This window comes from Chiloscyllium punctatum, chromosome 38 (assembly GCF_047496795.1).
Source record: "Chiloscyllium punctatum isolate Juve2018m chromosome 38, sChiPun1.3, whole genome shotgun sequence".
Classification (NCBI taxonomy): domain Eukaryota; kingdom Metazoa; phylum Chordata; class Chondrichthyes; order Orectolobiformes; family Hemiscylliidae; genus Chiloscyllium; species Chiloscyllium punctatum.
The window spans coordinates 4,257,378-4,271,925 of NC_092776.1; the positions used below are offsets into that span (position 1 = coordinate 4,257,378).

A 14,548-nucleotide genomic window follows, 5' to 3' on the forward strand; every position below is an offset into this window, starting at 1 on the left:
ATTAAGGGGTGGTAGGTATAGGACAGATGTTAGGGGTATATTCATTACTCAGCGAGTCGTGAGTTCATGGAATGCCCTGCCAGTAGCAGTGGTGGACTCTCCCTCTTTATGGGCATTTAAACGGGCATTGGATAGGTATATGGAGGATAGTGGGCTAGTGTAGGTTAGGTGGGCTTGGATCGGCGCAACATCGAGGGCCAAAGGGTCTGTACTGCGCTGTATTGTTCTATGTTCTATGACACTGTACACAGGTTCATCCCCAAGAAGAGAAAGATTATCCGGGGAGGGATTAGACAGCCATGGCTGACAAAGGAAGTCAGGAAATCTATCAAAGAAAAAGAGAGATCCTATAAAGTGGCCAATAGCAGTGGGAAATCAGAAGATTGGGAAGGCTACAAAAACAAACAGAGGATAACAAAGAGAGAAATAAGGAAGGAGAGGGTCAAATATGCAGATAGGCTAGCCAGTAATATTAGAAATGATAGTAAAAGTTTCTTTCAATACATAAGAAACAAACGACAGGCAAGAGTAGACATTGGGCCACTTCAAACTGATGCTGGAAGCCTAGTGATGGGAGATAAGGAAATAGCAGGAGAACTTAATAAGTACTTTGCATCAGTCTTCACAGTGGAAGACATGAGTAATATCCCAACAATTCAAGGGAGTCAGGGGGCTGAGTTGAGTATGGTTGCCATTACAAAAAAGAAAGTGATAGAAAAGCTAAAAAGTCTTAAAATTGATAAATCTCCTGGCCCCGATGTGCTACATCCTAGAGTTCTGAGGGAGGTGGCTGAGGAAATAGCGGAGGCGTTGGTTGAGATCTTTCAAAAGTCACTGGAGTCAGGGAAAGTCCCGGATGATTGGAAGATCACTGTTGTAACTGCCTTGTTCAAGAAAGGATCAAGGCAAAAGATGGAAAATTATAGGCCAATTAGCCTAACCTCAATTGTTGGTAAAATTCTAGAATCCATCATTAAGGATGAGGTTTCTAAATTCTTTGAAGAGCAGAGTCTGATTAGAACTAGTCAACATGGATTTAGTAAGGGGAGGTCGTGCCTGACAAACCTGTTGGAGTTCTTTGAAGAGGTGACAAGTAGGTTAGACCAGGGAAACCCAGTGGATATTATCTACCTAGACTTCCAAAAGGCCTCTGATAAGGTGCCACATGAGAGGCTGCTGAGCAAGGTGAGGGTCCATGGTGTTTGAGGTGAGCTACTGGGATGGATTGAGGATTGGCTGTCTGACAGAAGGCAGAGAGTTGGGATAAAAGGTTCTTTTTCGGAATGGCAGCTGGTGACAAGCGGTGTCCCACAGGGTTCAGTGTTGGGGCTGCAGCTGTTTGCATTATATATTAATGATCTGGATGAAGGGACTGGGGGCATTCTAGCAAAGTTTGCCAATGATACAAAGTTAGGTGGACAGGCAGGTAGTACTGAGGAAGTGGGGAGGCTGCAGAAGGATCTAGACAGTTTGGAAGAGTGTTCAGAACAGAAATGTGGAGACATTTCTTCAGCCAGAGAGTGGTGGGCCTGTGGAATTCATTGCCGCAGAGTGCAGTGGAGGCTGGGACGCTAAATGTCTTCAAGGCAGAAATTGATAAATTCTTGATGTCACAACAAATTAAGGGCTACGGGGAGAATGCGGGTAAATGGAGTTTAAATGACCATCAGCCATGATTGAATGGCGGAGTGGACTCGATGGGCTGAATGGCCTTACTTCCGCTCCTATGTCTTATGGTCTTATGGTCTAATCTAAAGGCCACGCATATGTGCATAAATCATTAAAGGTGTCAGGAGATATAGAGGATGCACTTAATTAAAGCATACAATATCTAGACTTTTGTATAAGGGGCATAGAGCTGAAAAGAAAGGAGGTGTTACAGAATTTATCTCAGGAATTTATGACATTTTGCTGGAGTATTTCTGTACAATTCTAGTTGTCACATTTTTGGAAGAATTGAACACATTGGAGGGACTGTGGAGGAAGTTGATAAGAATTACTCCAAGGATGAGAAAATTCATTTGTGAAGATGGATTGGAGAAGTTTGGCTTTTTTCTTAAGAGGGGAATGTTTACAAAATTATCTGGGGGTCTGGACAGAGTAGATGGGAATAAACCTTTCCATCTCAGAAAATGATTGAGACTATAAGGGTACAGCGTTTAAGTAATTTTGAAAAGAAGCAAACGTGATGCAGGACACCATCTTTTCATACAAGAGGTAATTCTGGTGTGGAATGCACTGTCTGGAAGTGTGATGGAGGCAGATTCAACTGAAGATTTCACGATAGCATCAAGTGATTATTTGAACAGTAATGATGTGCAGGGTTACAGGACAAATCAGAAAGATGGCACCAATTAATAATGTAGATAGTCAGTGAAGACACAGCTGATTAAATCGTTTCCACCTGCACGATAACAATTGGGTGATTCTGTGAAATCACAACTCCTCAATATGAAGTATTGCTATGTTATTTTGGTTTACGGTAGGATCAGCACATAAGTGGAATACATTTTGCAAATAGACTTCATAACCCTCAGGGGGATGGGCGACTTACAGTGAAACTTAAAGCTAATAATATATGACATCATGTGATACTGCGACTCAAGAATCTTGCATTGTAATCACCACTTATTACCTCTTGGCCATTCCCACTGCAATTATTATAATTTAAACAATCCTATTATGTAAAATAAACACCATAAAGCTTACTGGAGCAACTAAATCTGGTGGTTCTACCACATTTTGTAAACTAAGCAACCAATGCAAAAGAGTTATCTTGATTCACTGAGTAGTGTTACATACTGCCAGCCACCTATGCCCATATATATCTTAATATTGAGGGTGACCTATGCTGTGCATTTGTAACTTGGCCACTTACATGATGGGGCCGGCCTCCTCAGTGAAATGCAATGGGAAAGGTAAGGGAATAATAATAAGTCCAAATGCTCATTCAGAAGGCTGGTACAGATATGATTGGTCGAATGGTTGTAACAATTGCGTGATTCTTCACTTCTGTGAAAAGGAATATTCCTCGTACTGACACCGGGAACCTCATTGTTTACTGTCCTCCATTTGGAAGAACATCCTTTCATTACTATTCTCTGTTTCACATCACTTAGTCAACTCAATAACCACAATGTCAGCCGAGATATAGGGACAATTATCTTCTTCTCATTAATAAATCTGATTGATGTGTTGTGTTGATGTTGTAATTGTATTTTGACATTTAGTTAGTGTTATTAGACTTGCAACAACTTACTAATGGACCTGTTTGGACTAATGATTTTTTTTTCTTGTTCTCAAAGGTTCCTCATCCCTGGTGTCCTAATAATAGGTGCTATTGGTTTGCTTATGAGGCAAAACCTCCAGAAAAAGTAATGGAGATGCAATTTGACTTAATGGGCTAGAAGGGGTAGGAATGCTGGGTACTATTGTCAAAGACTGTTCATGTGTGAATTAAAGGTGAATTGGTGCTGGAACGCCAGCCTTTGTTAATTTATTTCACCAAGAAATTTTATTCATAGGACATCAGCACAGGAACAAACCATTCAGTCCAAATGTTCCATCCTAGTATTGATGCTCCACATGAGACTCCTCCTATTCATCTTTCATTAACCCTGTTGCTGTACCTCTATAGTTTTCTCCCACATAGACCTTAAGTGCATCAATGCTATTCAGTCCAACTGCAGAGATATGTATTTAAGTGTTGATTTTTTTCTCAGCCTACGCAACCATATTATTTTACGAATTATACATTTAGTGTCTGTGATTAGTTAAATAATGGTTTAATGGTGGACTGCAAGATAGACAAGCAGGATGCTGGAAGAACACAGCAAGCCAGGCAGCATCAAGAGGTGGAGAAGACAATGTTTCAAGTGAAGAAAGGTCTCAGGCAAGAAATGCTGGGCCTAGCCACCATTGTCCATGTCCCATGGATCATTTAAAAAAACAATTGGTTAAAGCTGGATTACCATAAACACAAGTTAAGGATGAGAAGCATTTATTCCACCTAAAATAAAGCCCCGAGACAAAATGTTAATAGCTGTCTGTAATTAAATCCAAAGGTAAGAATTCCTTCTGAAATCGAGCTAAATTTCAGAGATTTGTTTCTGAAGGTTAGGGTTCGGGTTTGGGTTAGGGTTAGGGTTAGAGTCAGGGTTGGAGTGAGGGTTAGGATTAGGGTTAGGTTTAGGATTAGAGTTACGGTTAGGATTAGGGTTAGTGTTAGGATTAGAGTTACGGTTAGGATTAGGGTTAGTGTTAGGATTAGAGTTAGGGTTTGGGTTTGGGTTAGGATTAGGGCTAGTGTGAAGATTAGAGTTACGGTTAGGGTTAGGGGTAGTGTTCGGGTTTGGGTTAGGGTTAGGGTTAGGGATGGGGTTAGGATTAGGGTTAGGGATGGGGTTAGGGTTAGGGTTAGGGATGGTGTTCGGGTTTGGGTTAGGGATAGTGTTCGGGTTTGGGTTAGGGTTAGGGTTAGGGATGGGGTTAGGATTAGGGTTAGGGATGGGGTTAGGGTTAGGGTTAGGGATGGTGTTCGGGTTTGGGTTAGGGTTAGGGTTAGGGATGGTGTTCGGGTTTGGGTTTGGGATGGTGTTCGGGTTTGGGTTAGCGTTAGGGTTAGGGATGGTGTTCGGGTTTGGGTTAGGGTTAGGGTTAGGGATGGTGTTCGGGTTTGGGTTAGAGTTAGGGTTAGGGATGGTGTTTGGGTTTGGGTTAGAGTTAGGGTTAGGATTAGGGTTAGTCTAGATTAGAGTTACAGTTAGGGTTAGGGGTAGTGTTCAGGTTTGGGTTAGGGTTAGGGTTAAGGATGGGGTTAGGGTTAGGGTTAGGGATGGTGTTCGGGTTTGGGTTAGGGATAGTGTTCGGGTTTGGGTTAGGGTTAGGGATGGTGTTCGGGTTTGGGTTCGGGATGGTGTTCGGGTTTGGGTTCGGGATGGTGTTCGGGTTTGGGTTAGGGTTAGAGTTAGGGATAGTGTTCGGGTTTGGGTTAGGGATAGGGTTAGGGATTGCTTTCGTGTTTGGGTTAGGGATAGTGTTCGGGTTTGGATTAGGGTTAGAGTTAGGGATGGTGTTCGGGTTTGAGTTAGGGATGGTGTTCGGGTTTGGGTTAGGGATGGTGTTCGGGTTTGGGTTAGGGTTAGGGTTAGGGTTAGGGATGGTGTTTGGGTTAGGGTTAGGGTTAGGGATGGGGTTAGGGTTAGGGTTACGGTTAGGGATAGTGTTCGGGTTTGGGTTAGGGTTAGGGTTCAGGATAGTGTTCGGGTTTGGGATAGAGATGGTGTTCGTGTTTGGGGTAGGGATGGGGTTAGGGTTACGTTTAGGGTTAGGGTTAGGGATGGTGTTCGGATTTGGGTTAGGGTTAGGATTAGGGATGGTGTTTGGGTTTGGGGTAGGGATGGTGTTCGGTTTTGGGGTAGGGATGGTGTTCGGTTTTGGGTTAGGGATGGTGTTCGGGTTTTGGTTAGGGATGGTGTTCGGGTTTGGGGTAGGGATGGTGTTCGGTTTTGGGTTAGGGTTTGGGTTAGGGATGGTGTTCAGGTTTGGTTTAGTGATAGGGTTAGGGATGGTGTTCGGGTTTGGGTTAGGGATAGTGTTCGGGTTTGGGTTAGGGTTAGTGTAAGTGATGGTGTTCGGGTTTGGGTTAGGGATGGTGTTCGGGTTTGGTTAGGGATGGCGTTCGGGTTTGGGTTAGGGATGGTGTTCGTGTTTGGGTTAGGGTTAGGGTTAGAGATGGTGTTGGGTTTGGGTTAGGGATAGTGTTCGAGTTTGGGTTAGGGTTAGGGTTAGGGATGGTGTTCGTGTTTGGGTTAGGGTTAGTGTAAGTGATGGTGTTCGGGTTTGGGTTAGGGATGGTGTTCGGGTTTGGGTTAGGGTTAGGGATGGTATTCGTGTTTGGGTTAGGGTTAGTGTAAGTGATGGTGTTCGGATTTGGGTTAGGGATGGTGTTTGGGTTTGGGTTAGGGATTGGGTTAGGGATGGTGTTCGGATTTGGGTTAGGGATGGTGTTCGGGTTTGGGTTAGAGTTAGGGTTAGGGGTTAGGGATGGTGTTCGGATTTGGGTTAGGGATGGTGTTCGAGTTTGGGTTAGAGTTAGGGTTAGGGATGGTGTTCGGATTTGGGTTAGGGATGGTGTTCGAGTTTGGGTTAGAGTTAGGGTTAGGGATGGTGTTCGGGTTTGGGTTAGGGGTTTAGGGATGGTGTTCGGGTTTGGGTTAGGTTTAGGGTAAGGGATGGTTTTCGTGTTTGGGTTAGGGTTAGGGTTAGTGATGGTGTTCGGGTTTGGGTTAGGCTTAGGGTTAGGGATGGTTTTCCGGTTTGGGTTAGGGTTAGGATTAGGGATGGTGTTCGGGTTTGGGTTAGATATAGTGTTCTGTTTTGGGTTTGGCTTAGTCAAACAATTTGTTTGGTGAAAAAAAAAGTATGGCTTCCCTTGAGTGATGCTTTGTTGATGTCCTAAAGGGCCCTTGGTAGCATATGGCTTTGAAGGGAAAAGCAGTCACTCTCCTTTTTATTTATGTTTATCATTGAGCAGATTTAAGAGACAAGAGAAAGAAAAATACTCTGTTTGACTGCAACACAGTCTGTTACAGAATTCAGGACGATGTCCCAACTTTTAATCTTTCAGAAACAAGAACAGAAGTTGCTAGAGAACCTCAGCTGTGAGCCTTCTTTAGAACTGAATATAGCTGGGAAAAGGTGGTAGTTATGCTGATGACCAGGGGTAGGGAGGGAAGGGGAAGTGAATGGAATGGTGGACATAGAGACCAGACAAAGAGAGAGAGAGAGAGAGAGAGAGAATGGGCAGCAGAGAAATGACAGACAAAGGAATGGACAATGGGGACAATGGTGGACTGGGGACAAAGAAAACCAGCTGATGGGGACGAATACTGAGTGAAAAAAAAAATGACCAAAGTAACCCATGTAATATCAATGTGAGAGTGGGTAAAGGACATAGAAATAAAATGCTCAGACTCTGGAATCATTGAACTCAACATTGAGCCCTGAAGGTTGCAGGGGTCCCAAGCAGAAAATGAGGTGTTGTTCTTCCAGCTTGCACTGAGCTTCACTGGAGCACTGCAGCAAGCCTGAGACAGAGATGTTGGCCAGGGAACAGGGTGGGGTGTTGAAATGGCAGACAACAAGACCTGTTGAGGTTCTCCAGCAACCTCCGCTTTTGTTTAATCTTTCAGCTCGTTTTCACTATTTCTTCGTCAATCAGTGACACTTCCTTGATTCTGCTGAAGGAAAAGCAAGTGAACTACGATCAGTTGTTGCATCGCGGGAGCCAGGAAACCAGACATTAATCCATAAAGTAAAACAAAACCGTCAGCAGACAAGACAACCAAAGGCCTGTTGCTTGGCAACAGCTTCATTTTAATCAGATTGCTGTGGGTGAGGCTGAATGACACGGTAGGTTAGGCACTGAGCTTTCTCTCTGGGTCCTCTCTTCAGGCTAAGGCTCAGCTGATTTGATGAGTCTATTTTCTCTGTTGACTGTTGCAAACAAGTCCCACATAAGTTTGGAAACTTTCAATCCAGTTTGTGGTGGACACCTCAAGATCAGACTGCCTCTGTGTTTATCACTAATTAGTGAGTTATTGCATGGGTGTTGGAAGGAAATAGAAGAATACCAGAGAAGGGGATGCACTCCCCAATTGTTACTCAGATAATATTGCTCAGGGCACTGCAGAGCTCCTGATCTGGGAGTGCCTCCACTACAACTACTTTATTTTTCAGAACTGACAGCTACATCTCTGGGATTCTGGTGCTGGAGGGATGACTTGAATCCACCTCTGTCCAATGAGAACACAGTTTGAAGCGCCCAAAATTTGAATGAAGGAATGAGAGCTAAAGCCAGGAATCATAGAAGCGAAGAAAATAGGAACAAGGGGGCCGCTATTCAGCCCTTCAAACCTGCTTCTCCATATAATATGATCATGGCTGATCGCCTTACCCAGTAACTTGTTCCTGCTTTCTACCCAGATCCTTTGATTCATCCCAAGAACTCTAGCTACCTCCTTCTTGAAATCATTCAATGTTTTGTCCTCAAATGCTTTCTGTAGCAGAGAATTCTCCAGGTTTGTCAACCTCTCAGTCTGAAGTGACCTACCCTATATCCTTAGAAGATGGCTAAACCCAGTTATCTCAATCACAGCTCCTACTGAAATAAACCGGCAGAGAACTTGGTGAATAACGTTACAAATTGATAAAAAATGATTCACCCAACACTTATTTTCATGGCACAATCATTTTCTAAAAGAATGAGTGCTGTACATAATAAATAAGGATCTGTGATGTGTGAAAACATTGAATTAAGCTTGTGAGCTCTGAACAGCAGACAATATGTAGCTTAATGGGTCTTTATGGTACTTTGTGAAACTATTGAATCCACTGATGCTGAGTGGCAATTCATCTAATCTCCTCATCATTGATAGCAGCTTGATGAATGTATTCTTAAATACCAATGGTAGTCAAAGAGGGTGCAATGTGGATGGTGTCTCGGAAACAAATAATTATAGTGATTGATCTGTCTTAGCTAAAGTGAACAAGGGCAGTTTGCAATCCATGGAGCAGCAACTGTCATGAGTTATGATCTTGCTGGACAAAGATGTTTGTTATTCACAGAGAAACATACACACAAATTCCCTGGCTAAGTGCAAAACAAATGTACAAAGCATTCTGAGAAGGCGTGGAAGGAATGTGCGTTGCAGTATGTCGTCACCTTCATGATTCATTTACCTTGCAATCTTAGTAAAATTGGAGCTGTGCATTTGAATAGCACCTTTCACGTTTTAAGCTCGACCAAAGCATTTTTCTACCAATGCAGTAGTTTTGACATACAATTACTCTGTTCAAGTGGAAATGAGGCAGAAAAAGTATGGACATCAAGACTACAGGTGGCAATATGATAATGACAGACAATTTATTCTGGTGATGTTGTTTGAAGGCCATAATAATGTAGATTTGTCAATTTGAGTTTTATGATTAAATGATTGAAGTCACACTGTATCTCCTGCCACTGTACTCGACCAAGATGGCAATGGTGCTGACCTCATTGCTGTGCACCTGGAAAATGAGGTTAGCACCCACTGTCAGAGGGTGGTGCCTCTGACATTATTAGTGCACCTGGTGAATGACCACTCCCTGCCCAGTTTGCCAGTTTGCTATTTACTTCCTTTTGCTTATTGCCCCCTTCACTGCTTGTTGCATCTTTTGCTACTTCACTTCCTGCTCCCTTTCCCACTTTTCCCTCCATCTACATCTGCTTTGCACATCACCTCCTGTTGCCTGTTTCATTCACTGCCCCCTTCGTCAGTTTGCTGGTTGCCTCCCCAACTTCCAATTCTCCACTTTTTAAAAGTTCATCACAGGATGAGGGCATCGCTGACTGGGCCAGCATTTATTGCCCATACCTAATTGCCCAGAGGGCAGTTAAGCATCAACCACAGTGCTGTGGGTCTGAAGTCACATGTAGACCAGATCAGGTTAGGATGGCAGATTTCCATCCCAAAAGGAAATTACTGAACCAGGCATGTTATCCTCAGCCAATCAACAATGGTTTCACGACCATCATGATCCTTAATTTCAGATTTTTAAAAATTAAATTCAAATACCACCAGCTGCCGAGACAGGATTTAAACCCAGTTCCCCAAAACTTTATCTAGGTCTCTGTATTAACAGTCCAGCAATAATAGCACCATTGATTCTCCACTAACTGATTCCTTTAGCACAGGATTGCTGCAAGGGGGTGAATACTCTCAAGTGATAATCAATGAACAAATGATCCACAGCAGAAGAAGTAAACTGGTAGTATTTAAGAGACTTTGTTCATGATGAAGTGAGCAAAAGTAAAACATTACCATTCATGTATTCCTCTTCAAAATCTAGATTGTCATTTTAGTACCAAAGTCTGTGCTTTTCAATCAGCTCTAGTGCAGGTGTTGTGAAAATACTGTTCCTATCTTGACTCCAATTAACTTTCTCAAGCAGTCTTGTTACACAGAGTGAGGAAAAGATTTGCTATTACACCTGTCTCAAACTCAACAGCTCAGTAGCATCCTGCCGACAGTTAACTGATTTTGCGTTGTAGCATGGCAGCACTGCAGGAAACATGGAAGTCAAATTGTGTACAGCAAGATCCCACAAGCAGCAATGACATATTGAGCAGGTGACACTGTTTCTGTTAAACTAGTGCACCTCAGTAAACGCACGTCATGTCACATAACCAAAGGTCTATGGCTGCATTTCTTAGGTTCATTTGAACGGCATGCATTATCTTCCTGGACTATGTAACAACTCCCCATTTCTCCAGCAGGTGGTATGGGTCAATAGATGTGGAGCTGGAAAAGCACAGCAAGTCAGACCGTACGTCAGGATGAAGGGTTTTGGTCCAAAACGTTGACTTTCCTGCTCCTCGGATGCTGACTGACCTGCTGTTCTTTTGCAGTGCCACATCTATTGACTCTGGCTTCTGGCATCTGCTGTCCTTCCTGTCCCAGATCTCTGGAAAGAGTTTCATGCATGCAAGCCTGAGACATTAACTCTACTTCTCTCTCCAAAGATGGTGCCCGCCCTGCTTTGTTTTTTCAGCATTTTCCATTTTCACATTAAGGCAATGTTCCATTCTATTTATGCCACTCTTTTGGAAATGTTTATTTAAAATCAATAAAGGGATGTAGCAATGCTAGCTGAGCCAGCATTTGTTGACCATCCCTAGTTGCCCTTGAGAAGGTGATGGTGAGCTACCTTCTTCAACTAATGGACTTCATGCAGTATAGGGACACCAGTTGTACAGTTTGGAAGGAAATTCTAGGATTTTGACTTAGCAACAGTGAAGGTAAGATAGTCGGGTTGGTGAGAGGCATGAAGGGGAACTTGTAGAAGGTGGTGCTCCCAAGCAACTGCTACCCCTGTCCTTCTGGATAGTTGAGGTTGCAAATTTGGAATATGTTGTCAAAAGAGCCTTGGATATTGATTTTGTACGAGAGTGTCAATATTTTGCTGAAGAGAAGCTTTCTATATGACATGGGGTTAAGTGTCATATTAATGACGAGACTACACAATCAGTGATGTCAGACACTATTAGTTCACATGTGACTGGGACCGAATTAAGGAAGGCTTGAGCCAAAACTTGCTGAGCCACGCCTCTGTAGAAAATGTTCAAAATTAATTCACTTTACAAGTTGTCCCATCCTCATCTAACGAAGATTTCCAGAACTGGCCAGTGATAGTTTCACATGTTTCCATCGGTAGTGTACATCCTAAGAGCCGTTTATGAAGGATCCCCAGTAATTTGTTATAATGGAGGGAAAACCAGTGACCTTGGGAAAAACACCCACAGCAATAATGGAAGCAGTCCACCATTACCAGGTTCAACAAAAGGAAGAACACAGAAAAATAGACAAGAATTACACTGCTCCTAAACCATGTAGAGAGTCCTGAGCAAGCTGTGCACTGATCAACTGTTGCCAGTGTTTCAACAGATAGCAGCCTCTTGGTCTCACTCAGACACCAATCAGGACAGCAACATAACATGATAACAATAACAACAAACACAGCCATCTGATGCAGAAACTCCATTATGTCCCTCAACTAGACATCCTTCCTGTTATCAATGCAATTCTTATAGAGAAGATACCTAATGACAGTATGTTAAATTCCCTAAGTCTTTGAGTAATTCTTCAGCCAGAGTGTTACTAAGGAGCTGCAGATAAATTAGAAACCTAATATTGGTGACCAAGAAAACTCATCTCATTGAATCTTCAAATGGTTTCTATTGTTGAAGATGACAAATCCTACTTCTGATGTTGCATCCAATATGTCATTTTCTGCAGTGGAACATGTTCACAATGAAGAGAGTGTAGAGTTACTGCCTCTATCTGCAGGAAAATAAATTCTGAGAACATGAGTAGAGAAGTTCTCATTTTGTTTTCAGAATTTCCTTTGTTCTTCTCTTCCCTATTTATTCGTGATGAAATGTTGAATGGTTCTTTAGTTATCAGTGGTAGATGATACAGTGTGGAGTTCTTCATGGGAGTTAAAATTGATTTTTTTTTTCAAGCTTGCTCATTACCCTTAACCCAGTGTGCAAAGGGAAAGAAGGGAAAGGGGATTGAGAGTGGTGCAGTGGCTCAGTGGTTAGCACTGCTGCCTCACAGCGCCAGACAGCCAAGTTCGATTCCACCCTTTGGGTGATTGTCTGTGTGGAGTTTGCACATTCTCCCTGTGTCTGCGTGGGTTTCCTCCAGGTGCTCCAGTTTCCTCCCACAGTCCAAAGACAGGCAGGTTAGAGTGGATTGGCCATGTTAAATTGCCCGTAATGTCCGGGGATGTATAGGTCAGGTGGGTAACTGTAGAGTTCCAGGGAAAGGGTGGGATGCTCTTCAGAGGGTAGGTATGAACTCGATTGGCTGAATGGGCTGTTTCCATTCTGTAAGGATTCTAATTTCAGTTTATTCTTTACTGCCTTTATATTCAAGTCAGTCTCAGTGTTCCAGCCCACGTACCAGCTGGTTTCCTGCTCTACCAACATGCTTTGTCTTGTAAGGAGCAACTAATAAGGTGTATACATCTCATATGTCCTCCAAACGAGCTGAGAACATTTTTGGAGATTCATGCATTTGGCAAAAAACCCTTGATATTACGATGAAAATGGCTTATGATGCAATGTTTATTAGTACAGCAAATCTGGGGGAGGTGTAGCATAGTGGGGTTAATATTCAGATGCTCATAGCTAGATTTCATGATCAGCGGTGTCAGAAATCATGGAATTGTCACTCAATTAAAGGAAGGATAAAAGTTGCCATCATCCCATTCTCTCATTAGAGAAAGAGAGGTGATTGCGGGTGGTTTAACCTGAGTGTTATCAGGCCACAGGTGGGGGGAGAGCTTGAGAAGGAGAGTCCTCCATGGAATCCTGGTGGCCATTAAAGACTCACAAAACTCACATGGAGGACAGAGTCTCCATTGAACAAATCCAGTGTGTTTAATCTGCTTGTGCTCTCACTACAACAGACTTCCATTTGAGCTCGTTGGATTTCTTAGCAGCAAAACTGAATTGGTGACAGACTGTGTTATGACAGAGGAGGCTTTTCCAAACAAATCTTTCAAAGACTCTTCAACTGCTGAGATTTAATCCAAACATTAGTAACTGCAGATAAATTGCTGTGAAGAGAGGATTAGTTTTAATGGCTTGCAGTTCAATTAACTTGTTATTTTTATTCTGTTTTTAAACCGCTGCTGAAATTGATTAATTGGATATTTGTGTGTAAGTGGGCAATGAACAATTTCAATTGAAAAGCTGGAGATGAGTTAAATAGAGTTGGTGTCCCTTAAAGAACATTTCACTGTCAGCTGTATATGTGTCAGGGAAAGCAATGAGTATTTTCCACAATTACCAGTGATCCAATACAGACTGTCTAACCCATCATAGACAATCCAACCCATCACACACTGTCTGACCCCAACATAGACTTTCTGTCCCTATGACAGACTGTCTGACCCCCAACACAGACTGTCTGACCCCCAACACAGACTGTCTGACCCCATTACAGACTGTCTGACTATCACAGACTGTGTGACCCCAGCACTGACTGTCTGACCCCAACAGAGACTGCCTGACCCTCAACACAGACTGTCTGACCCAATTACAGGCTGTCTGACCCTATCACAGACTGTCTGACCCTCTCACACACTGTCTGACCCCAACGTAGACTGTGCGACACCCATTACACACTGTCTGATCCCATTACAGACTGTATGACCCCATCACACACTGTCTGACCCCATCACAGACTGTCTGACCCCATCACACACTGTCTGACCCCATCACAGACTGTCTGACCCCTTTACACACTGTCTAACCCTATCACAGACTGTCTGACCCCATCATAGACCCCACCACAGAACACACCAGATAGCCTCCTTCTTTAAAGACCTCAATTTCCCCTCCCACATGGTTGAAGATGCCTTCCAAAACATCTCACCCATGCCCCGCACCTCCGCCCTCAAATCCCACCCTTCCAACCGCAACAAGGACAGAACCCCCACACCACCCCCCAAGGTCCTCACCTTTCACCCCACCAAACTCCGCATAAATCACATCATCCGCAGACATTTCTGCCACCTACAGACGGACCCCACCACCAGGGATATATTTCCTTCCCCACCCCTATCCACTTTCTGCAAAGACCGTTCCCTCTGTGACTACCTGGTCAGTTCCACGCCCCCCTACAACCCACCCTCCCATCCTGGCACCTTCCCCTGCCACCGCAGGAACTGCAAAACCTGCACCCACACCTCCTCCCTCACCTCCATCCAAGGCCCTAAAGGAGCCTTCGACATCCATCAAAGTTTTATCCGCACATCCACCAATATCATTTATTGTATCCGTTGCTCCCGATGCGGTCTCCTCTACATTGGGGAGACTGGGCGCCTCCTAGCAGAGCGCTTTAGGGAACATCTCCGGGACACCCGCACCAATCAACCACACCGTCCCGTGGCCCAACATTTCAACTCCCCCTCCCACTCTGCCGAGGACATGGAG

General features: G+C 43.7%; 1 protein-coding gene across 3 annotated transcripts in view; it reads right to left on the reverse strand.

Moving 5' to 3' along the window:
- LOC140463298 (VPS10 domain-containing receptor SorCS1-like) overlaps positions 1–14,548 on the reverse strand; it is a 1,204,408-nt gene that overhangs the window by 437,848 nt on the left and 752,012 nt on the right. The window lies entirely within an intron of this gene.